Genomic DNA, 25,926 nt, shown 5'->3' on the forward strand with positions numbered 1-25,926 from the left:
CGATTCTAACCTTTGTCTCTTGTTCGGTAGTGTACAGACAGTCATGTGACTCTTCGTCACTGCAAGCAGTACCTTGCGGGAAAGGTAAGAGTTCAGCCGGATTAAGAACACAACACCTCTTAATTTGTATGTGAGGAGCAAACAAGATCAATTCATATCTCGTCAACCGTGCGGAAGTGAGGTGTTGCGTTTGAGTTCTGTTCAGTAGAACATCTACAGAGTGAGGCACCATCAGGGTTAGATCACAGCCTAGGACCATTTCCTCACTCTGTTTTACAGACGCAGCAGCAACAGCTCGCAAACATCTTGGCAAAGCGCATGTTACAGGATCAAGGCGGAAGAAAAGTAACTGCATGGCCTATTCTTCCCTCCATGTTCCTGTGTTAATACAGCCAAAGCACATCCATCACATTCATGCACAAACAACACAAAGGCCCTTTCATAGTTTGTTGTGCCCAAAACCGGTGCCGAGCACAATGCAGTCTTGTGATCAAATGATTGCTGATGTTCCGTGTTCCATGGCAATGGCGGAGAAATGCCCTTCTTCGTCAAAGCCAACATCGGCTTAATCACTGGAGAGAAGTTTGGGATCCACAACCTACAGTAAGAAGCCATTCCTATCAAGGCTCTAACTTCTTTCTGCGTATTTGGGACAGACATGCCAGAAATGTGTTTTATTCGTTCAGGTGTCAATCTTCTTCCCCCCTTTGACAGGAGGCAGCCTAAATAGTCGACCTCCTGACAACAATATTGATACTTTTTAAGCGAAGCTTTGTGTCCATGTTTAGCCAGATGTATAAGCAATAACACAGTGCCCTCCTTACAAGCGCTCTCTGAGTCGGCAGCTAAAATCAAGTCATCAACATACTGAAGCAGTGTACAAGTAGAGGGCAACTCCAGAGTATCAAGCTGTTCTTTCAAAGCCCTACTGCAGATGCTAGGACTTTGTGTAACCTTGTGGTGCACGGGTAAAGGTGAAAAAGCGTCCCCCTAAGGTGAACGCGAACAAATATCTACTGTCCTTGTGTATAGGAATACTAAAGAAACCATTCTTCAAATCCACAACACTAAAGTAAATAGCTGAAGCCGGAATCATAGTTAATATTGTCGTCACATCAGGCACAATTGGAAATTATGGAGCGACAACCTTATTGATGGCACGTAGATCAATTATGAAACTAAATGGAATTGCATTATCGCCTTTTTTGTACACGGGCAAAATTGGACTATTGAACAAACTACCTGCAATTTCCTCAATCACCCCTCGATGCACAAAATCGGAAACGATACATTTCAAAGCATGCTCGCCCTCAACTGAAATCTTATATTGTGGAATACGTGGCAGCTTTATCCCATGTTTCAACACTATTTTAACATGCTCAACCTGTAAAACACCGACATCATTGTTGTCAATAGCCCATAAACTCTCTGGTACATCACTGAATTCTGGCGGCAAAGTTCTAGTCAACAATTGAGAGTTGCTGTGGTGAAATCGTGAAACGCACTCCGTCAGAAGAACAATGAATTACCGCATTTAATTCCTTCAACAAATTCAACCCCAGCAAATTCTCTCCACAATTCGAAGTCAAAAGGAATGGACAGTGGTCCGTGAAGGGACCCAAAGAAATAGGTACCAGCGAAGAAACTGGGCAGACAACTGGTGTGCCAGAAAACCCTACAGAAACATTGGTTTGCCCTGACAGTGGAATGTTTGGACCACTTCTGTGCCCCTGTATCTATCAAGAATAGATGTTTCATATTTCCCACTAACATTTCAACGTAGGGACCTTTCCGATTAACGGGAATAGGCATTGGTTCCAAACCCTGCTTCGGGCAATCCTAGCGAAACAGAATATTGTCAAAAGGAAGTTCTTCAGAGAGGTAAGCAGCAGAAGGATGATCAAAAATGTTTCTACTATCCACACTTGGTGCCTGGTTATCCTGCGAAAAAGGTTGCTGTGGATCCTGTGCAAACTGACCTCTACCAGGGCCCCCTACACCCAGGCGACCTCTGGATCGTCTATCCATGTTTCCGAATGCATTATTTGACCTTTGGCGAAGGACCGGGCATTGTGCACGCCAATGACCCTCTTGCCGACAATAGGCACACTGGTTAATGTTTATAGGACCCAAGGCCACATTTCCTTGTGGAACATACTGACCTCTAATCTGTGAACTACCCCCTCTAGGGCCCCTAACAATTTGCTGTAAAAATACTTTAGCCTTTAAATCACCTTTTCACTTCGACTCTTTCCTTTTCATTATTGACACGATTCTCATAGTATTGAGCCATGTGCAGTACTTCTGATTGAGACTTCGCCTGCCAAGCGCTCTCAGAACACAATTTGCGACTGGATGTCGGGCAACAATCCACGCACACATTTGTCTACAAATAATCTTTTCCCAGACTCTGTGCCCAAGTCTTGTTCACTGAAATCCGAGAATACCTGTTCGAACCGATTAAAGAACTCGGTAGCACCCTCAGACTTCCCTTGGACACAAGCCGTAAGCTTGTCCCAAATAATTCTCTTTTCGGGAATTATGGTTTTCAATTTCACAATGATTCTATCAGGTAAAGTTAGTATCACCTGAGGTGGTCTCTCACCAGCTGGCCTTTCTCCATCGAGTCTAATTATGTTAGCCCATGTATCTCCCAACCCTGGTATGTCGTCTATAGTCCTAACTTGTTTCCACAAATCTACGGGCAGGAGTACAGGAAATAACAGATCAATATCACCCAAGGTGAACACAGAGGATTGCAAGACAGACTCCATTTCTTTATAGAATCCTGTTAGATTTTTCCTAATGTCAGGAAAAGATTGTCTAATAGTGTTCACTTCCTGTCTTGAAAACGGGACGTGAACGAACTGTGACACATAATGTGCAGGAATATCTACAGCAGCTGTACCCGTTACAGCATTAGCCGCAATCTCAACTTTCGGGAAAAATGTCAGAGGAACCTCTCTCATAGGCAACTGAGAAGTAGGCAACTCTGAACGCTTAATAAGCAACAGAGCCAAGTCGAGCGCTAAAGCAGTCGAAGAAGTGTCAAATGAAAAAGCTCTCTTATAAATACTCAATAACTCTGTGGGACAGCAAATCTTTCTTTTTAGGCACTCATCCTGTAGGTACTCTACCATTACCTGTATCACTTTCCTCTGCATTACTGGCGTATACTGACTGTATGCGTCATATACTTTAACTGGAGTTTTCGACATGTCTGAGACCCATCTAATCGCGTCTTTCGTACAAATTCGTGCTTCCACGGATATCGATTTACGACAAGGAAGGAACCGTTTCTGTACATACATACTATCCTCATCATCATCCTCATTCTGTAACCTTTCCAACTCCTTTCTATACTCAAATATCCTCTCAACATGCTCATGTACTTTCTCCACAGTGTCTCTAGAGAATGCTAAGGTGTTCAGATGCCTCAATCCTTGTGGGAGATCTGTATTATTTAATCTGCCCCACATTACACACAAATGAATCCCTAATCCTTCAATAAAAACATTTTTCTCAGGGAAATTATCCATATTAGAAAGTGTGGCAAAAACATTAGCATCTCTCTCCATACAATGCTTAGCCCATGCAATCAAATCATGTTTCTTTTCGGGAGGTACAGTGCTGTGAGAAACAACCCTTGACCCCGCACCCTGATTGACTACAAACGGTGCAGGACCACTTGGAAGAGGAAGGGCAGGCAAGTTCAGCGGAGGTACTACCACTGGTGCAATAGGAAGAGGCGGAGGAACAGGTGGAGGAACAACGTCTGGAGGAAGAGGAACAGCAGGAGGAGCAGGAACAACAGCAGGAATAACAGCAGGAAGAGGCAAAGCAGCAGGAAGAGGAACATATGGAGGTGGCGCAGTAGCACCAGGCCTTCGTTCATTTAACAATTTATCAATAAGCTTGTCAGAAACATGAGTCTTTAGAAGGGTAGATTTTCTGAATGCCAAGTGAGAAAGCCCTATCCATATTCCTAGCCGACTCAGATTGTTTGTCTTGGTCATATAACAATGCTTTTTCGGCGTTCGTCTTATGACGGCGCGCATTTTTTTCTCTACTCTTAAGCTGCTGTAAAGCTTTCTTTTTCCAATTCTGCAAAACATCAAATGCTGCAGGTCTAGCCTTTTTCTTTAACAAAATTGACTCTAAATACTCAATACGAGGGATTTCAAAACTACCATTGATTGGCCACTGAAGTTCGGAAGCATGTCTGGTTTGTCTGTGCCAAATATCATTAAACACTATACTACCAATGCCATGCTTACAGTACATAGTACAAGCCGGCGACCCCTCCTGAGGTGCCGGATGGCTAAATTCCAAAGATTGCCTATCGCTGCGGAATAACGCCCTGAAGCAGGTAGACAATTTCCCCAGGCATATCAAAATATTGGTGTTACCTGGTCAATAATTGCATTTGCAGATACAATGCGCCAAAACAAATTATCTGGATACTCAAGAATCGGGCCACGACTCACCTGATCAATCCTAAGGAGGTCCGATCGGATTACAAAGATTCTTTCCTAACTAATCTTACCTCGTGTTTGGTGATTTTGGCAAATCTGCCCGCCTCGATAAGTGGACCCGCGTCAAGATGCCGTCTCGGACCACAAGTTAATCGTCCAGGGATCGGATCGTGCAACGTTGCTGAGGTGTTGCGTCTCTTTCAGAAAGGGGCCCCTTTATTTTGTCACACCGTCCGATCCCGGTCGGATAGCGTGCATCAACCTTCGACGATCTGGCATCAATCTTGAGGGTCCCTATTCGGGCGCCAACTGTGAAAACAAAAAGAAGATATCGAGGCGGAGTACCCCAAAAGGAAATACACCGAACACGGGTTACAAAGGAACATACAAAGATCTTTATTTTATACTGAACAGTTTCAAAGGACAAGGCATCAGATAGTTATCGGCCCTCAGTACAACACAGCGAACTCCAGCGTGCTCAGTGAGTGCAACTGTACATTAGAATAGTCGCACTTTATATACCTTTGAAAACATGATGTCCAACCCATTTCCCAGTTAATATTAGTTAATGCATTATGGATTTAGGGTTCGTGCCGAGTTCGTACATCTGTGCACTTAGAGTTTACCTTTAATGTATTTACTAACAAGCCTTACTGGCAACAGTATATCTTAGGATTTCATGTTAGGACTGGAAATTTAGAAGTGTCAATAGTTCAGAAACACAATGAAGAGGATAAAACAAAAAACAGGGAGGTTAGTATAGGTAATTTCCTGGGCAGCACCAGGGTCCCACTAGTTACAGACTGGTGCACTAATCAGCAAAGCGTTTGTGAGTGTATGTGAGGAAGTCCTGAATGACTTATTGGTAGAGTGTCCTTGAAGGTTCTTGTCAGGAGAAAAGTCAATACAACATGGCACAGACTATAACACGCGAGTATGACTGCATTCAAGAGTACGTGAACCCGTGAACTGTATCTCTCGTTTTGAGGTGGATTGGGAGGGGCCTAGCGTATTGAAGAGTGAACACGCAATGGAAGAATGCAGTGTAATTGTAAACAAGGCTTACCGAGGGTTAAGCTGCAGCTGCGATTAGTGGGATACTAGCAGGAAGAGCAAGGGAGAAGGAATCTGGTTTGAAGGCCAAGGTTGGCAACGGCTGGTCAATCAGAGGCAGAACGTAAGGCAGAGGAAGTCTGTGTAGCATTCCGAGTTGTCAGCAGACGGTCCGTAATGTGGTACAAGGGATAGGCAAGTAGAAGTCCGTTAATACGTAGACGCAGGTCAGGAATCAAGACAAAGTACAATGAAAGTTGAGTAAAGCTACAAATAGAAGCAGCCAGTACCACTGACTGCAACTTTCAAAAACAATGACGGAGGCAGAGTCTGTGAGCCTGCGTCACGGGCGAAAGCAGCTGAGCTGAAATTTGAAATCCCACGAGCATAGAGTTCACAAGAGTGAACTCGGCTAAGGGAATTCCAGAGTGAATTGTTTGAATAGACATTAATACTTGTGAGTGTAAGAGTCTAAAGATCTATGAACAAAGTGTTGACACGAGTGAACCTGGCGGAGGGATGTCCACAGTGAACTGAAAGGTAAAAAAAGGGAAAAGCCTAAAAGAACTGTTTAAAGAGACATTTCATTTTTGTTGAGTACAAAAGCATTGTATGACCAGGGGAAGTGGAGTGTCTCTCTAGGCATTGGGATCTGAGCCCGGCAGAGGGAGAACCCGAAAGGAAAGCCATTGTGAACCCGAAGGGGGGAGGCTGGAAATGAAAAGGGGTCCAAACCCGAAAGTGAGAGATCCAAGGGTGGAAAATCACCACCCAGAGTTTGTTGAGAAAGGAACTGTTAAATTGAATTGTGGAGTACGACTAGAAGAGGTCTGCGCCCGGAAGAGGGGGACCCAGGGGCGAGACCGTCACCCAAAGCCATACACGGAATGGAACATTTGTGTTTGTTTATTGAATATATCAGGCCCTCGAAGGCAAGAGACTTTTTCTATTGAAAAGAGACATAGCCATCGAAGAACCGGATAGCTGGAACGAAACTGGCGACTCGTGCTGGGAAAGCTGGAGTGTGTGCTGTGCTCAGGAGACTCACCTTGTCCTGTGCTGAAATCGTGGGTAAGAGAGACCCCTGGCAATCACATCCTGACTTATTATTTGTGAACACTTTTTCCTTTATTGAATTCCCTATCCCACACTCTTTCTATAATTAGTAGTAAGGAGTTGGCAATTTTTTTTTATAGTATAGGCCATTTTACTTTGACAAGATGCCACGAGGACTGCCTTAATTTTCATTTGATGGTCGACGCTTGCTCCGATTTTAGATTTAGGTTAGGCGTGTTTTCCAACTTGCATCTTGTTAAAATAAACACCCTGGAATCGTGATCACTTGTGTCTGTCTTTACTGTTGCCACTATGTGTTCCTTACACAGTGTAGGGGGGGGCCTTCTTACCCTTCGATACAGATTTGCAATTAGGGGCCTGTCTTGTAGCCCCATGATCTCTGCCTGAATGTGGGGCAGGTCCCGGGCCCCATGTAATACATCATTAATAACCGCCATCTGGGAGGCCCTGTAAAATGCTTTGATGTGTGGCAGTCCAATGCGCCCTACCCCATTGATTGTTGTAATGTGGCCAGAGCGATTCGTGGATGTCCTAAGGATGTTTTCGATCCTATGGAATTCTGAGTCTGGGATTCGCAAGGGGGCATTTTGTATAAATTAGAGGAAGCATGGTAGTGCAAGCATTTTAAAGAGGGCAGCCCTGCCCAGCAGGGAGAGCATGAGTGCCTTCCGGTGCACGACATCTAAAGCAAAGTGTTCTGTAATTGGGTGCAGATTGTAGGTGAGACATCTAGAAAGGTCCACTTCGACTCTAACACCCAGGTAGCTAAAGTGCTCACGTTTCACTCGGTATGGGCAGTCCAGAGGGATTGCATTGGTCATCCTCTGGATTGGAAAGAGTATGGACTCACCCCAGTTCACTCGTAGGCCACTGAAGGTTCCATAGTCCCTCAGCATTCGTGTAACTATTGGACAGGCGCAGGATGGGCTACCTAAGTATATGAATAGGTCATCTGCGTACAGGGAGCTTTTGTCTTCCCCACACTCTGGCCAGCAGAAGCCCGTTCAGGCCGCCTCCTGCTGAAACCACGCGGAAAGGGGCTCCATGGCAATTGCAAACTTTTAAAATTTGTTTATTTCTTTATTTCAGTTGTACATTACAACTTTTCAAATATTAAATTCTAATATTTAATACAAAAAATTCCGAACACAATTGACAATTTTCTAAATTTGCTCAGGGATTGTTTCACAAAAATATCAAAATGTTTAACATAGTCAAATATGTAATCAGCACAACTTCACATGTCATTTTTCACTGATTAGGTAATTGGTGCTCTTTCTACTGACACTTGCTCTGTATTGTCCAAAACTGTATTTTTCCCTACATAGATTAGTCTAATCTCCCATAAACTAGTTTTATAATCTATTTATATTCATTTACAATGTTATCAATAGAATGTATACATATGTTAAACAATTATCCATTTTGAAGAGTTTGAAGAAATATTCTAATATCCTTTACACATCATTTTTATGAAGGTCCCAAATGTATAAAACTATTTCTGAAACTAGGATTAGTGCTTTCCTTAATACTATACATATTCATTAACTTGATATCTACTATAAAACACTTTTAAAAATGATATTATAGACTTAATAATCTGATGACGATTTCACAAAGATATGTTCTGCATGATGGGGGGTTTGCAGTGTTAATCAGATATTTTACATTCTTAACACAGTTACACTATTATCACCCCCTTGTTAGTTTATTCATTATCATTTAAGTTCAGCATAAGCACATATTTTACAGTGGCAATATTCAAAGATATAGATTTATCATTTACATTTCTGACCACATTAAATCATGTGTGAGGTGAAATTGAACAAGTTGTTTGTAAATATATTCCTGGCTCTTCAGACTTAATGCTGGACATCCAACTAATAGGTTTATCAGTGATTCTTGGGCTTCAGAGATTTTGCAAAATCGGCATCTTGTGTCTCTGGGCACTGTGTTATACCGTTTGGCCCTTCGAGTTCGCGTTGACCATAAGTTTAGAAGTAGTCTTAATATTGTAAGAGCATACTCTGTATTAGGGAATCTAACTAAGTAATTAGCAACTTTACCTCTGCTGTTTAGTTGACAATCTCCTTCAGTGCATGCTTGATATGTTTGGCGTTTTTCCCATGTTTGGCTCCAGTCCCATAACCAAAATTTTGTTTTTGCTTTGTCTGGGTCATCTATAAGCAGCTGAATTGGGATGTCTGCTTCCATCATAATATTTCTATAGTACTCTTGCCATGCATAAACCACTCTATGTGTTGGGTCATTCAGAGTTGGGCCAACATTGGCATTATCTTGGGAGGATAGCTCAGGGGCAACGTGCTTGCCTTGGAAGCAAGACGACACAGAGCAACACAGGTTTGATCCACGAGTCTGCGCTTAGAAACCTCAGGGTATTAAGCGCGTTGTAAATAACCTATCATATCATTAACGTGGTGGTTTTATTATTTGGTAACATGCATTTCCTTAAGAATGCTAGGGCTTTCCAGATTATCGTTGCCTCAAGGGATGTTTGGGCCAACTCATATCGTAGGAGTGCTATTGGTACACTGTACAGTAAGCTTAGTATTCTTTTCCAATATTTGCCTTCCAGAACATCCCATTTAGGCTGGTTTTTTGGGTATATTGCTTCTGCACCATAACCTATTGCTGGGACTACCTTTTGTCTGTAGTAGTCTCTAGCTGAGGCAAATTAAAATTTGCAGAGGATTTTCGGTGTTAATAGTCCTTTGCGATGTTAAGGTAGTCATTTCATGTTTAAGAATTTCACTGTATGGGTGCTCTGCTATGTTATGGCTCAGTATCAGGCCTATACATGTATACTCATCTACAATTGTTAGTGGGATTCCAGCCAAGTGACACTTAAACTTTGTTTTTTACTTTTCTGGATAAACGGCATGGCATTTGATTTAGAAACGTTTATAACTAGTCTGTTAATTTGGTACATTGTTCGAGGGCATTCAGCTTTCTTTGCAGGCCTATCTGTGTCTGATCAATTAAAACCAGGTCATCAGCATAAAACAAATAATCAAATTTAAAACATCCTATCTTGTATGGACATGATCTTAAATTCTGTAAAAACTTGATAAAATCTCTGATATAAAAATGTAAAAGTGTAGACGCTAAAACACAACTTTGTTTCAAGCCATTAAAAGTATAAATATCTTTACTTAAAAGACCTTCTTTCGTTAGTTTTATTTGAATGGATTTGTCAGTATAAAATTAATGGATAGGGTTAAAAATATGCTGTGGACACTGCTTTTCTTTCAATTTGCGCCATAATGTTTCTCTGTCTATGGAATAGAAGGCCTGTCTAAAGTCTATAAATGCTAAAAATATATTCTGTTTCATGGCTATGGCTCGATTACTGATAGTAGCATTAGATTTAACGAAGTGCCTACGGTCTTTACAAATCCCGATTGGCTTATGTCAAATACAATATTTTCTTCTATCCTTTAGTATGAGGCGAGCATGGATGCTACCAGGGATGTCTAAAACCGCAAATGGTCTATAATTAGAAGATTTAGTACGACTGCCTTTTTAAAAAAAATTGGTAGAATAATCCATATCCATTTTTCCCATGATTTTGTAATATTACCCATTTTATACATGTTTTTAAATAGGGCTTCCAATATACTGGCCCATACCTCTGGATTTTTTTTAAGGACCCAATTTGAAAGTCCATCAGGACCCAGAGCCCGCGAGGAGCTCCATTTCTTAATGATCATCAAGATGTCTGTATAATCAAAGGTCATGTGGGAATTGCTCTGTATTGAATCATTCACTCTTATAATGATTGTTTTTGAACTAGCATATAGTGTTCCACCCAGATTTGTTCGCTGACCGCATTAACCATGATCATGGAGTCAGCCGGAGTTGCTGCTTTCCTGAACAATTCCGATATTTGCTTTGTTGATTTTGAAACTAATGCTACTAACATGGCTTCACCATTTTCTTGATTTCGCTTAGCTTTCTGTTGTTTTATTTCATTCCTATATCTTGTGCGCACTTTTTGTTTTACCTATTTGAGAGAATTCTCGCCTAAACTGATGTCTCATTCGCGTCTTAAGAGTCCTAATGTGAAAATCACTTGGATACTTGTGTAAACATGGGTCTCGCATTCTTTCCAGAAGTTTCCTCAATCATATTCAACGTATCTGTATATTACGTAGTTGAAATGAGAGGTTCCTCAAATGTAGACCTAATTTGATCAAATAGCGAGCTTAGAACATGAGGTGACCATGTGATTCCATTTCTACCATTGTTCATCTTCAATGGATGTTGATATATCTCACGTTTTGTTCACTCAACCTGGATCCATGTGATTTCTAATATGTTGTGGTCACTGTATTTATTAGGAATTATCTCAAATGTTGATATTTTGTTTACTGCATGCAATGATATAAAGGCATAATCAAGAATTGCTTTACACTGCCCTCATTTCCATGTGGGGGCCGGTGGGCAATCTCCCCTTATAGTGCCATTTAGCATGGTTAGGGACCAGGTGTCCATTAGCCCGATCCACTTTACAGCTCGCGCTATGGGGGATTCGCCCTGATTGGGAATACATTTTATATTTAAATCGCCTGCAACAATGGTCATATAGGTTGCCAATAGCAACTTCAAAAGTTCAGTATTTGAGTCAATCTTTTTCTTCTGACCGTCATATATTTTTAAGATCGAACGTATCTTCATCACTAGCGTTGTGCTTCCAATAAATATTTATCATTGCTGTCCGAGGATGAAAAGGAGACTCTGGATTTGAAGCACCAAGTCTAACCAGTTGGATCCCTGAGTGTGGTGAGGCCCACGGTATGACTGTTAGATCATCCTCAAGGTGAACAGTTGCAGGTAAGCCTGCTGATGGTCGCCCTCGAGATTTTTTGGTGGCTTTTATCCAGGAAAGTTTAAAATTAGGCCAAAGAGATTGTGCAAGTATCAATTTTCTTGCAATATGATAACATTATATTTGTTCAGACCATTTGTTTGTGGGTTCATTAGTTGAGAGAATCCTCTCGTATTCCATATAGCCAAGATTATAGACTGCTGGATAGCTTTGTCTTGGCGCTACTGATTAGTTATTTTGTCGGTCTGATTTATCGCTTTGGATAGCCAGGACCACTTTGTTTCTGGGACAATCCTTTCCTTAATGCTAACTACCCGACTAATTTGGGGATTTAGTAAACTATAGTTAATATGCAATGGTTGGTAGTGTTTCAGGTCAGTCTTTGTTCTCACATTATCACTTGTAGGTGCGGAGGCCTCTTCTCCCACCTACTTGTGTCTCGCCCTCTCATTCTTATTTGGCTTTTGTGGCTATGCTCTTGAGCACCATCATTTTTGTTGGATTGTGGTTTGACTTCTAATACAAACTCTTTGACTATAAGAGAGGAGATAAGCAGCTCCACTCTGTTAAAATTGTCGATTGATATAAAGCTTAGTGCTTTGATATCTGATGTAATATTTTGCAATTCTGAAATAGAGTGGAACGCGGTCGTAAAAGTTGTTCTGTTGGGATACGGGTCCCTGTTAGTTCTGCCCACATTGTAAGTATGAGAAGATCATTGCACCGTATTTTAGCATTGCTTTGGGTGTCATTTTAAGAAACATCTTTCTTTTTTTCCTCAATTATTTGTCTGCTCTTCTCTTTCATACTTTGATTTTGCAAATGAAGCTTCTTTTGTTCTAATGTCTGAAAGTTATGTGAAGCGTTATCTTCCTGTAAAATTATGGTTCTATTTTTTTGGTGTGTTAGTTGCGAATTATGTAAACTTTCCATAATGACATGTGTCAGTGGAAGTGATGAAATCAAATAGGTAGACAGATTCATTAGCTCAGAATTTTCGATTTCTTGTACTACTGCTGCCTCTGATGACTCTTGACTGTCCCAGGGTACAGCTGTTTGTCTGGGGACTTCACTCACCTCATCCATCACACTGGGCGATTGACTATCTATAACATGACTTTTAGTACTATGCTGTTTTTTGGATGTACCACGTTTAGGAAGTACTATCTTTTCTGAAAATCTCTTAACACTGGTTCTGGTGTTTGTTTTCAGGGCTGGTTGGATTTGGGATTTTATTTGTCTCTTTCAGTGGTAGTTTCAGTATTTTATTTTTTTGTTTTTTGCACTTTCGCTTTAGAGGTTTAAATAATTCATACATTGAGGATTCCAGTTCCTCAGGTGATGGAGTGTCATGATGCACCTCAGACAAAGCCAACTCTGCATCTGCTTCAACCGGTAAGTCGGTTGCTTGGTTGGATGCCGTGTCTTGGGATGAAATAACTATAATAAGAACATTGAGGCTCTGTGTTGGGACTTGGACTCGAGCTCCCACTGGACTTTCTACTGTTAACGCATCATTTGCTGGCTGCTCTGTGGGCTGTTGTATGTGGCTTTCGCCCTTAGCCTGCACATGGGTGTAAAATCGAGCCGCAGCCAACCAGTCCACTTTTGCCAATAGCAACTTCAAAAGTTCAGTATTTGAGTCAATTTTTTTTCTGACCTTTGTATATTTTTAAAGATAGAATACATAGTGGTATTAATTGAAGAGAATGCAGTTTCTATCACTGAGGACAGTGGTAGTACAAATCCAAAAGACAGTCGCGGAGTGGGTCTTGCAAACAAGGGTTCTGGTGAATTTGAAGAGAAAGACGAGTTTGCAGTTTCTGGTATTAGTATCAGGGAATTTGACAGATTTTAACCGGTCTTGGACAGACAACGAGTTTGTGGCCTCTCAGTTGTTACAGGGGTTGGAATCTGTGCATTAAACTGTGATGGTGAAGATAGAACAATTCCTCTCAACGACCTTAACTGAGGTATTGCACTCCTTGTCTGGAATTATTGACATTGGCCCTATCAGTTTGTTTCGCCCTTTTTTTCGTCACTTGGAAATAAAGCAGGGGACGGTGGGTGTCATTTCATGAATTACGGCATTCATTTCCTGTATTTGATCAATTGGCATTAAAGCGCAAGGAGTGGTGAATACTTCTTGGACTGTATCTATGTTAACCGGTGTTAAACAATCCAGAACTTCAGCATATGAAGGTTGCCCTTGTAGCTCACCTGGGAAAAAACTACTTACATTATTTACATTGAGTTCTCTTGGGGGTTCACTGGCCATACTTGCCAAGCTCCCAGTATTGCCAAGTGTATTAACTGACCTTTTGGTCTTATTGCAGAATTTCCTGATGTCATTCATACCTTTTTTCGTGAGGCGTTGTTTTAATTTCGCTCCATAAGGCACAGGTCGAGAGATGCGCGATATACATGATAAATCAGTCGATAATGTTTGCTCCTCGGTGTTCATATTTACTCGTGCTGGCATATTGCTGCAAAGATTGTATGCCGTCATTATACAAACGCCTTAGCTGTGGTTAATGAAACTTCACACCACAACAGCAAATTGAATCGAGAAAGCGAAAAATAGCTACACGACTTCACTTTGTATGCGGTTATTTGAAAGGGAATTCAGAGGCGCCTAGTGCGCGACACGTTGAGGTGCAATCTACAGTCGAGCACTGTGCACTGCTGAAAACGGCACTCGACTGTGCACTCCACGTGTGTGTGTGTGTGTGTGTGTGTGTGTGTGTGCAGATGCACGCGCCTGCTGGCTTTTCTAGAGGCTGGGTTAAGAAGGTGGTGCGACTTGAGCCATGCTACAAAAAAGAATAGATTTACAAACTATTAGTACAGATTTTAACGTATATAGTGTTTAGCAGGTTATTTCTTGGCAAGAAGCATACCAGTTTGTAGAAGGTAAATAGTGACCACAGATAGAAGTCTGTGTTAAAGGATGAAACCGATGTGTATCCTCAGAGGAAGAACAGAACGCCACAGTAACCCACAGCACTTGACTGTGCACTCCACGTGTGTGTGCGTACACCTGGTGGCTTTTGTAGAGGCTGGGTTAAGAAGGGGGCGGGGCTTGAGCCGCGCTACAAAAAAGAAAAATAGATTTACAAACTATTAGTACTGATTTTAACTTATGTAGTGTTTTAGCGGGTTATTTCTTGACTAGAAGCATACTAGTTTGTAGAAGGTAAACAGTGTCCACAGAAAGAAGTCTGTGTTAACGATGAAACGGATGTGTATCATCAGAGGCAGAACAAAACGCCACAGTAATCCACAGCAGCAACAGCACGCGAGTGCACTCCACATGTGCAAATAGTACTGTGGCTAGGGCACAGCCCTGTCCTGTTCCTCTGCCCAGTGGAAGGTTCTGGATGACCAGCCGTTTACCCTGACCTCCGCCAGCAGAGCGTCATACAATAGTCGAACCCAGTCCAAGAAGCCTGTTCTGAATCTTATTTTTTTTCATAGCCTCCCAAGTCACAGAGTCCAATGCCTTCTCCAAGTCTATAGCCAACAGTGCAAGGGGTTCTCTAATGGCAGGGGCACATTCAATCGTCAGATGTAATCGCCGGATGATCATGCAGGTTCACTTGTCCGGCATGAAGCCAAATTGATCTGGGTGGATCAGTGATGAAATTACTGCCCGCAGTATGTTTGCAAGTAGTTTGGCTAGTATTTTGGTTTCACCATTGAGTAATGAGATAGGTCTGTATGATTTACACAGTTCTGGGGGTTACCTGGTTTGGAAATTACTACTATACTGGCTTTGCTAAGGTCATAAGGGAGAGTGCCACATTCCTTACAGTAGTTGAACATTTTGTGTATAGGGGCCACTACCATTTATTCCATTTATTTCCACGTCTCAATTGGGAACCTGTTGAGGCCCAATTTCCCAGAGAGGAGCTGGGCAATGGTAGTTGCAACTTCATTTTTCGTTATGTCAGTGTCTAGTTGCGGTTGTTGGGCCTCCAACAGATTGGGAAATGTAATATTGTCAAGTATTGTGTTATGTGCTGGCAGGGCGGGCTTTCATAGAGTACAGCGTAGTAATCGGCAAAGGCCTCTGCAATTTGGATGTCTGTTTGCACCGTTACACTTAGCTCGTTGCTCATTTCCTTGACATATCTTTGTCCCTTGTCTCGTCTCAAGCCAGGCCAGTATTTTACCACCCTTGTCCCCTGTTTCGTAGATGCAATTGCACATCTCCCAGTGGGCCTGTTTGGCGTTGTCCATTGAGATGTTGCAGAGTTTTTCCCTAGCCATCAAGAGGGCCTGATGTTTCTCAGGCGAGCCTGCGATTGGATATTCCTCCTCCTGCTTATTAACTTCTTCATCCACCTCGGTTACACTCTGTTGTTGGGCCTTCTTTTTTGTAGAGGCCCAGGAGAGCATCTCACCCCGTAGTACCGCCTTGTTAGCTTCCCACAGTGTATCAGGATTTTCTATTGTGTCTTCGTTGAGATTGCAATAGTCTGATACAGTTGTGCATGTGGTCTATAAAGTCTGGAAAGCCCAGGTAGTAATTGTTTAGGCGCTACAAGGGAGTGGTTTTGGATCCGTGTGTGGGGATTTCCATTTCTAGTGGTGAGTGATCCAAGACCCCTCTGGCGAGAAGTTTCACATTAACTACCCTATATGTTTCCTGTTTGGGAAGGAAGAAGTAAATAGTCGAGTCTCGATAGGGAGCTCTCACCAGACAACGCTCAGGCTAAGCACCGAGGCAAAGGCTGTTAGTTTTGTTGCGGCATCTGGGTTCCTACCCCATATGTGTGTGAGGTCTAGTGTTATGTCCATGACATTGTTAAAGTTGCGCCCAGGATCCATAAGTTGGGTCAATAATTTGCAAGAATGGCCAGAATGTCAATGAGTAAGTCCGCCGAGAGTGGAGGGGGAGCGTATACTGCCAGTACAACGATGGTCTCACCCCATATCTTCCCCGTAAGCATCACAACTCTACCTCTAGGATCTTCATTTACCAGTACTAGTTCAAAGGGAAGGCATTTATGTATTAATATTAAGACCCCCAAGATCCCATAGAGAAGCCTGTATGTATTGCTGTCCAGTAATTTGTTCTGCGAAAAAGGGTGCATGATGTGCCCGCTAGGTGCGTTTCGGTAAAAAGGGCAATATCGGGGAAGTGCCTGGCAAGCAACTGTGTGACAAGTCGTTGTTGATTACGGTACCAGGCCCTTAAAATTCCATGTAAGGAATTTCATTCGGTTCCCTTGCATATCAAGGTGCAGCGTGGGGATTGAGCTTGTCAGCGGTTAAATATATGAGCAGTGATAGGTCTACGTGTACAGCACTGTAATTAGATATATTGTGATGGCTGCATTGCAATGAACACAAAGAAAAGGAAAAAAAAAAAAAAACTTGCCCCCCTCCCCATACTCTGCCCCAACCCGAGGCATCTGTTGTTTAAACATATGTATCAAGTAAGGCATCCTGTAACAATCGAGGCGGATTCCCCCCAACCAGTAAGCAACCATGCCCATAGGAAACATGATGGGGAAAAAGAAAAACTCCCATACCCACCCTGTACTCCCCCCCCCCCAATCTAAAGCACCCGTCGCCCGAACAATACACCCAACTAGTGCACAACCAACATGTTCAAACTTCTGCGGGGTAACCACTGTTGTTGCCATGGTGAGTCTGCACCCAAGGGTTGCTGCCGCATATGACCGATCCCTCTTAAGTGATCTCATATTGTCGGAAGTCATAAATGTCCATTCTCTGTCACCCATTGTCCGTTTGATCGCTCCCCATCGTCGCAGGCGTGAGCCGTTCCAGAGACTGTGGTTCAGACTTGGCCGGGGACAGGCAGTGCTCTGGATCCCATCTGGGGCACCTCTCAGGCAGATGAGGCCGCGGTCCGGATAGGATTTGAGTCTCCAGCAATGTCAGGTTATGGAAGAGGTGTATGACTCCCACGTGGTGCACACTGAGCTGTGCTGGGAAGAAAAGTGCGTACTTCATGTTGAGCATGTGTACCTTTCCCTTCACAGAGTCAAACGACTGGTGTGCCTTCTGGACCTCCCTTGTGTAGTCCGGGAAGAAGCGGATCTTGTAGCCATTATATGTAATGGGGCCAGTGGGCCAAGCCATCTGTAGCACTGCATCCCGATCTCCGTAGTTTATGAGTCTTGCAATGATCGTCTGTGGTGATGATCCTGGGACTGGGCAGCCAGCCAGGATCCTATGTGCACGATCAAATGAGAAGAATTTTGATAGCTTCTTCGGAGCAAATTGTTCTGCGAGCCATTGCTCAAGGAAGAGCTCCACACAGGGTCCTTCTTCTTTCTCGGGCACTCCAAGGATGCGTACCTCGTTTCGACCCACCCTCCTTTCACTGTCTTCCACCCTATTTTCAAGGAGTGTACATTTTTGGGTGACCACTGATAATTGCTTCTCCGGCTCTTTGATTGCATCTTTTGAGTCAGAAATCCGCTGTTCCGATTCGCCCACTCTTGAAGCCAGTTTCTTAAGGTCTTGTCGCAAGGACACCTCTGTTGAGAGGCCATCTATCTTTTCCTGCATCAATGACCTGGATTCCCCAACAGTGGTCATGATGTCACTGAGAGATCTGTGCGAACTGCGGGTCGTCACCCCTACTCGCCGTTTCATGGTTGCAGGTTGTGGCAAGCTGGGTGCCTCCCTTTGTGAATTGGTCTATCTTGCTCTGTAGTCCTGGCGTCTTGGCCTTGTCTTTGACCATTTTAGGCTGTCTTTGACCGTTTTAGGTATTGCACTTATCTCTGGTAGTGATCCCTCCAACCCACTGTTTTCTCCTTCAAGTTCTTCAGCCATGTGTGTGCTTGTCCAGATCCGGGCACAGAGGTGAGGGCTAATACTGCAGTGTTTGCATGGCCAGTGTCCCCTTCCACCAGCTTGTTGTTGCCCACAGGCTTTGTCTACTGTCAGACTGAGGCGGAGTCGGATTGTGGCAGTCCATCATGCAGGACCGGTAAACCACAGACTATCCCAAGCAGCAGTTAATGCCCTATAATGTTCCATGGGAGCAGGGGTTTTCTCAGCATGTAGCCCTGGGGTGGCTGGGTTCTGGGTGCGTTCCTCGTTCCACCGTCCCAATCCCAGCAGCTCCAGGGAAGGAACCAGCGGGTTTGTGTGTTCCGCTGTGTCTTCCACAGGAGGAGAGGCAGGTTTGCTCCGGCTCCTCTCCCCAGCTCACTTACGGGTCACGTCACCATCTGTGGAGCGGAGGTGTCACAGATGTATGGGCAGTGTGCTAGCTGGCTTCAGCCTCTGCCGCTCTGCCTGCGGGCGGGCGGGTGGGTGGGTGATTGACGCTGGTCCATGCACCACAGGGTGTGCCATAGGATCAGCATCTTGGGCCCCCTTGTGTCCACAACTCCACCCGAATCACCTATCTGGTGTTGCATCTTTGCATGCAATAGTTCTCACAAATCCCTTGTGAGGGCTGCTATACCGGGTCTACCTCAGGCCCTTTTATCAGCCTGGGCGACATTTTAGGTAGCTTGGGACGTAGTGTTGTGCCTGCGTAGGGGGTGCAGTATTTTGCAGGGATCCAAATTATCAGAAGGAGCAGTATCAAACTCTTATCGCCGGGGAAGTGTTGGTATGTAGGGCTCGGGGTGCGTATACTAAGACACCTACCGTCGCTGCAGTCGTCCCTGTGCATCTTTTGTTGCATTCTTGTACTGGCCCTCTGTGCTCAGTCATGGCCAACTAGCCGTTTTGACGCTTCTTCAATGTTGGGAAGCGCGAGGGCTGGTGGGGGCTCCTATGGTCACCATTCACCCTGCCCTTGCTAGGTTACCAGGGCAAGTCTGTGAGCTCCATCGATGATTCACCGTCACCGGCTCTGCTGTCACCAATTGTAGTGCGTTCTCCTCCTCCGTCACCAGCCCGCACCACCGTCCGCTAGCCCAGTAGACAGAACACCACGACAGTGTAGCCGACAGAATGGCCGATCCCCGTGGTGCTGTTTTCACCACCATGGGCCGGCGCATGCAGGTCCCACCAGACTCTGTCCAGGACTTCCCCTCGTTGCCAGGCTATTGTCGGATCGGTCGTACCCAGCGATACAGCCACGGGAGTCCAGCCTCTATCACTGCAAACTCGCGATTGTCTACTTGGACGTCCGGTTGCCTGGTCACTTCGTTTTGCGTTTTGTCACAGGCAGATTCACAGGCAGGAGGAACACACTGTGCCCGCTGTCTCCACTAAATGAGTTCACGGCATCCAGGCCCAAAATGGCACCACGCCTGTCTCTTTTCGGTTTGGGATCAAACAGCCCTCTCTGGCACGATTTTGACTGGGATTGCGGCAGCCTGGAACTAAGGAAGACAGCAATCACCAACCAATGAGGAAAACTGTTTTTCACGGGAAACAGGATATTACGAGCAGGATGTCGGCGGCCTGGCTGGAGCACCAGAGGCTCACATCCTCATCTGTCAGCTGCTTAACAGCGCCCCTACGAGTCACCGTTAATGGGCCAGTTTTAACATTCTGGGCCTTAAAGCTATCATATGTAAATGGGTGGTGAGGGAGGGGGGGTGGCGGCTTTAACACAGGTGATGGCCAATGTCTGTGTGGGGAGCTGGAATCACTGTCATACTTTGTGTTATTCTGCCCATTTTATATCATTATACGTAAAAGATATCTACAGAATGTGCTCAGATCTAGCAGTCTACATCAATGGAGACCAGCCCTCATGCTTTTATTATCCCTCCCCACGTTTGGAGTTGCCTTTGCTTGTTTAAAATTAATTCTTCTCCGCCGTGAGGCTGACTTATGAAGTTGCCATGTTTTATGATATTCCCCTCACTTTTAATATTATGTGTATGTATTTTACTGCAATGTTGATAAGATAAACTATGTTTTTAGGCTTTTTGGTGTTATGCATTGTATGATTTAAGCTGGAAATTTGCGTGTGATTTTATGCTATGTTTTATGACGTTTTATGAATTTTTGTGAATCCGAATAAACAAATTTGATTGACTGCCATTAGTTTACTCAACGCTAGTCATTTTATTGCATTTAAAAAAGAAAAGGCAATTTGAACTTGTGTCCGTAGGCTGAAGACATCGAAGCGGCAGATGCTCATTGCTCTCTGGCCGGCATTTACCATCATCGCCAGCACTTCGAAGGACTATATACAAAGAAAGAGAAAAACATTTAATCAGCAGATTGAATGATGCGAGAAAATATACACTTTTTAATAATCTGAACAGTTTGAAGGTACACAATATACTGTAGGACAACATTCTAGGAAATAAGAAATTATTCTGCAGTGACTCTGGACTCTTCATTTGTCACATTTTTAACATTAAGCTATTTGTCCATGAGATGGCAGCAAAATAACGCAGCTCCTAAACAATGAGAATGTAACCACTGTGCTCATTGAGGCACAGCTCCACCTCACAGATGAGGCCCGACTAGGCCGAAACACGTGTCTGGGGTTGCGGTTGGTACTATTGTACGGAGATTTGCCTAGCATTTCTGTGCTGGACTGCGTTTGGGTGGGACAAAGACTGATATGCATATGGAAATGTCTCCTCTGTGAAGAGCGCAGTGAGCAAAAATGTGGTTGAGACTCTCCCAGGGGCCATCCACCCAAGAACAGGTCAATGGGCTGCGTTTGTGCCGGTAGAGGGACTAGCAGACCTTTTTCATATTTTGAGGTACTTGGGGTCTCAACCTAAGGTATGTGAGAAACCTGAAGGTGTCTCTGTCTAGTCCCTGGGGATCTGTCATCCAGGTGGCCAGGACACGGCCATCACTTTTGGATCCAGTGCCTGGGTGTGGACCAGTGCGGGAGGATCACCTTGATGGGGGGGTCCTTAGGCAGTGGGACACTGACGGGCGAGACCCAGTATCCCCCTTCTTCTAATATCTCTTCCCCATCCTACCACGTAGGATATTGCCCTTTTCCGATACGAACACTTTCGCGCAACACGAAAGACAAATGACTAACACCAGAGCCGTTTACCTGACATGTCCCAATACAAGGGTCAGGCCAAGTCAGGCAATTGACCGGAATTACACTTCACGGAAACTGCTCTCCTGAACATCTGTGAAGACCTGTTCTCAAACCTTGATTCTAATCTACCCTCTGCCCTCATCCTACTTGATCTCTCTCCGACACGGTCAATCATGCCATCCTGCTCAACCGGCTCTGGGATAACATGGGTACCCATGACCAGGCTCTAACCTGGCTGACTTCTTTCCTCTCTGACCAACCCTCCCAGGTCCAACTTGGGTCCCTTCCTCTCTTCGATCTCTCTCCACCTCTGGTGTTCCCCAGGGGTCAAACCTTTCACCCTGGTTGTTCAACCAATACCTGGCACCTCTCACCCATCGCATTGCCACTCTCTGCTCCAATTTTCAGAGATATGCGGATGGCACCTAGCTCGCCTTCAGGCTCCCCTCTGCCGCCTCTTCTCCCTCTCTCATCGCGGATTGTCTGAATGCAAGCAAGACGGAGATCCTCCTCATCGGCACACCCGCACCCCTCTTTCCCGCCACTCTCTGCCCGGCTTTCCTTGGCCCTTCTCCTGCTCCCACCTCCAAGGCCAAGAACCTCTGGGTTATCTTTGACTCCGCTCTCTCCATCTCTCCTCATATTTCTGACGTCTCACTACCAACTGCACCTCCTCAGAGGTATTCTTCCTTTCATTTCCTTCCCCCAGAAGCTCACTGTATCTAGAGCTCTGGTTCTCTCTAGGCATGACTACCGTAACAGCCTCCTTTTAAATCTGCCTGCCTCTACTCTTTCCTCTGCAACTCAGCCAGAACCGGACTGCAAGACTTGTCCTTGGTCTCAAGCCCAGGGATTGCATCTCTCTAGCACTGAAATCTTTCCATTGGCTCCCAGTGGCTGCAAGGATCAAGTTCAAGACCCTACTGGAGGCTGGGACCAAAATATCTCCAGCTTTCTCTTCTGAAGTATTATCCTACTCAAGCACTTCACTCCTCCACCTCCAACTCCTTACCACTTGAGTCTGTATGGTGCCTGTAAACTGTGCGCTAACTTTAGAAACATTCTTCAAAAAATGGTCACACGTGTATTTAGTTTTTGAATTTCAAACATTTATTCCAATTGTCTTGACTTGTTTTTGTAAAAATGTCATACATTTCTCAATCATCTCTCTTTGTATTAATTTCATACAATTCGCTTTCTTGTTAATCTCTCTACACGTGTTTCCCCCATAGTGTTTCCTATGGTTCATCTTGAGAGATACCATAATGTTGATCTTCTAACAGACTGAATTGTTCTGTCTCATGTATTTTTCATATGGTGCATTTATTCATTATTCCTTTTGCTATTTGTCAAGAGTAAAGAAGAAGGATCCGATTGTCCTTCTCACAGTGCCGGAAGAGTTGCTTGCATCTTCTACCTCTCACAAGCCTCCCAGCGTGGGACCCTACATTGATTCTATATTTTGTACAAAGACTTCTAAAACATTGTGCAATACTTTTACTTACCTGCAAGAAGTGCTTCAGCTCACCTAGACTTTTGCCCAATTGACATTGGCTGCATTGGCTCTCTGAATGACTCTTCTCTCCTCTGCTTTGCTTGTGTCTTACCTTCCCTCCAGGAAAGGGTTAATTTACTTGGCATTGGGGGGTTCAAAGTACTTACCAGCTTCAGAATATTTGTGTGATCTCTTGTTTTAGTTGGAAATCTCTTTACTTTAACACTCATCTCAGTATTGCTCTAAATGTACCACTGATATATTAATGCCCACAGTGTCCTAGCTATTTAAGTCACCTGAGGGTGTAGGCAGTGTCTATGTGCCATCCCAAATGGGAATTTGCTGATTTAGAGAAACGAACAGTGTGTATTTTGGAGTGTATTTGTGTGTTATTATTATATTGCCCCTTCTGAAGAAGGCTTATTCAAACTGACTGTTGAGTTTAAGTGTTTAGCTGGATACTTACCACTGTGAATCTCTGTGTAACCCCCGACTGCTCACTTTGACCCCTCTTGAGATAAGCCTGGCTGCTCAGCCACACTTCCAACCTGTGTAGTACAGACTTATACCAAAGGTTGGATTCCTATTGCCAGGAGGTCAAGGTTGTTGTAGTGCACCCCAAAGGTTACTGCTTCAAATCTTGCCTAACAGTCTTATTCCCATCCGGGGAGACCGTGGGTGAAACACCCTGGGCAATGCTGATGAAGACACAGATAAACTGCAGGAGAACAATGGTGTTGTAATCCAGACACATGTCACTCGGACGGTTAAAAACCCCTGTGTGTATTCAAATGAGGGTTTCTGCCAGCGAGTTACACTGAAGAGATATGAGGGGGCAAATGAAAGATAAGCACATACATTTTAGTTGGTGTTCACTGCACCTCAGTCTTATCAGGTGCTTGAAACACTTACCGGAAGTACGTTGCAGCTAGCAGCTGAAAGGTCAGAGCAACTGTTTTCATGCATGTCGGATCGAGTGAGGGATGGCTGTGAGTGGTTGCAGCCGTTGGGAGCCTGGAAGTTCCAGTCCCTCCCAGGTCTGCGGGCACAATGGTGACGTCAGAGTGTGGCTGCAGGAGTCAGCAAACAAGGAAGCTTTCACGTTCTGTGCCTTCCGAGTGCATTCCATAAGCTCCATGGTAACAGAATTCAGAGCAGGCAGTAAGAGTCCTATGAGTAAAGGAACCCGCACATTAAGAAACAGGAACGTACCAGATCCACGTTCATTAACAGTATTACAAGTGACTTTTGTTACGTTGCAATGCTGCAAAGAAGGGGAGAAACATATGTGCTGTTACAAGTACATATTTAAAAATGACAGGACAAGGAAAGCTCTGTTGTGGGCTGCGACGAGAGGCCAAAGGAATACAGACCTTTAAATTTAGTTGGTGAGACGAGAGTCAGGTTTACCGCTTGTGCAATTGCTTCACATTGCTAGTTATGATGACCGATGTTAGCAACCGGCCCGGAAAGTGAAGTGACTTTAATTGAAACTATACCATTTTTTTTTAGTGCGTCCTTGCTAAGTGTTCAAGGAATTCTGGGGCAATGTGCATGCAATGGGTTCACTCCACCTCGTGGTCTATTGACTTAAACATTCTTAAGGTTGGTTAAATGTGAAGTATGTAGACTCCAGTGTCCTTAATATGCAGTCAAAATACTTTTAATGCAGTTTTATTTTTGGTAAAATTGCACAGATATTTATGTGGGTTCAAATACCTTGGCAAAATTCATTATGTGGTGAGAATAGTTAGAGTCACAAGTGAGGTTGGGTAAAGTTTGCTGTCCTACTGTGTAGACAGTCTTAGGATACGTGCATTGTACCTCATGGTGCGATAAGTGACATTTTTTTACTCTTTACAAATGTAAAATAGTAAGTTAGTGATTTTTTTTTTTTTTTTTTTTTTAAAGGTCCCATAATAAGTAGTCGTTTGTCAGGTGGTTGGTTACGGTGTTTGGGACAGAAGAATGTGGATAAATGTTGGTATGTTCAATAACTGTTTGTTTAGTATGCAACTATGAGGAATTTCTGGAATCCTACAACAGGTGTGCAACAGTCGGACAATCGTCTTATTTTATGGACACTAGAAAATATTCTTTTCTTGTGAAGATATTCTGCTACTTTAGAAGTTTAATACTATAGTTTATCTATGTGCCGGCAAAGTATTTTTAGAGCATACACAATTTTGAGTACTTGCTGTAAACATATGTTATGACACCCAAAATAGATTTTACACTTGCATTAAGGTTAGCCGATTGTGAAATTGCAGTGAGAGAATTGGAAATTTGCAATCCACATATTATTGCAAGGAAGTGAGGTGTATTGTAGAATATTATGTTGGGCATGTGTTAAGACCCCCCCTGACAGTGTTGCTCCCTAATGAGGGAAGAGATCCTGACAGCCTACACAGTAACCAAAGAATTCTTCCCACTGTTACAACTCTGTTCGTGCAATTACAAACAGAAAGGTCTAGCAGTTGAAAGAGGAGACACGCCCACGAATCACCGGCTGTAATACAAATGATCACAATCAGTATCTTTTGAAATATATACTGAAACCTTCCACATTCCCCTGAATGACAGGACCAACCTGGAATAGTATTGTGGTGTTGTCCGGTCAGTCAAGGGCGAAGATGAACTGTCCCCCGAAGGTCCAGACAGAGAGCTCTAATCAGATAAACCAGACAATGGTAAGGAACTTAAACAGGAGAGGGAAACAGTCTATGGACAAGGAGAATAAAGCTTTCCTTACCACAACACTGTCTGAGGACTGTTGGAAATCTGTCAAGCTGCAGATGCACTGTCCGTACCAGAGATAAAGCAGGGGTAGTAATCCAGGTACCCTACCCCGACGGCACGAGGACACCTAATAATTCTGTCTCAAAGACACCACCTAACCCAACAGAACGAGGATGTCTACAGCACACACAGCAAGCGTCTCTAGTCCAAATGTGCTGGAGGAATTCTTGCAGATCAACAGTAGAATCCAAACATAAACAGGAAG

General features: G+C 43.9%; 1 long non-coding RNA gene across 2 annotated transcripts in view; it reads right to left on the bottom strand.

Annotated features, from left to right (window-relative positions):
* Nucleotides 1-20,455: 20,455 nt before the first annotated feature.
* LOC138504195 (uncharacterized) overlaps nt 20,456-25,926 on the bottom strand; it is a 52,316-nt gene continuing 46,845 nt past the window's right edge. For both annotated transcript variants that reach the window (XR_011279798.1, XR_011279799.1), the window contains 2 exons: nt 23,835-24,092; nt 20,456-20,596 (listed from right to left, as the gene is read on the bottom strand). This is a non-coding gene — a long non-coding RNA (uncharacterized lncRNA). The remainder of the gene's footprint in view (nt 20,597-23,834; nt 24,093-25,926) is intronic.

Source organism: Ambystoma mexicanum, chromosome 11 (genome assembly GCF_040938575.1).
Source record: "Ambystoma mexicanum isolate Mex_15411 chromosome 11, UKY_AmexF1_1, whole genome shotgun sequence".
In the NCBI taxonomy this organism is placed as follows: Eukaryota; Metazoa; Chordata; class Amphibia; order Caudata; family Ambystomatidae; genus Ambystoma; species Ambystoma mexicanum.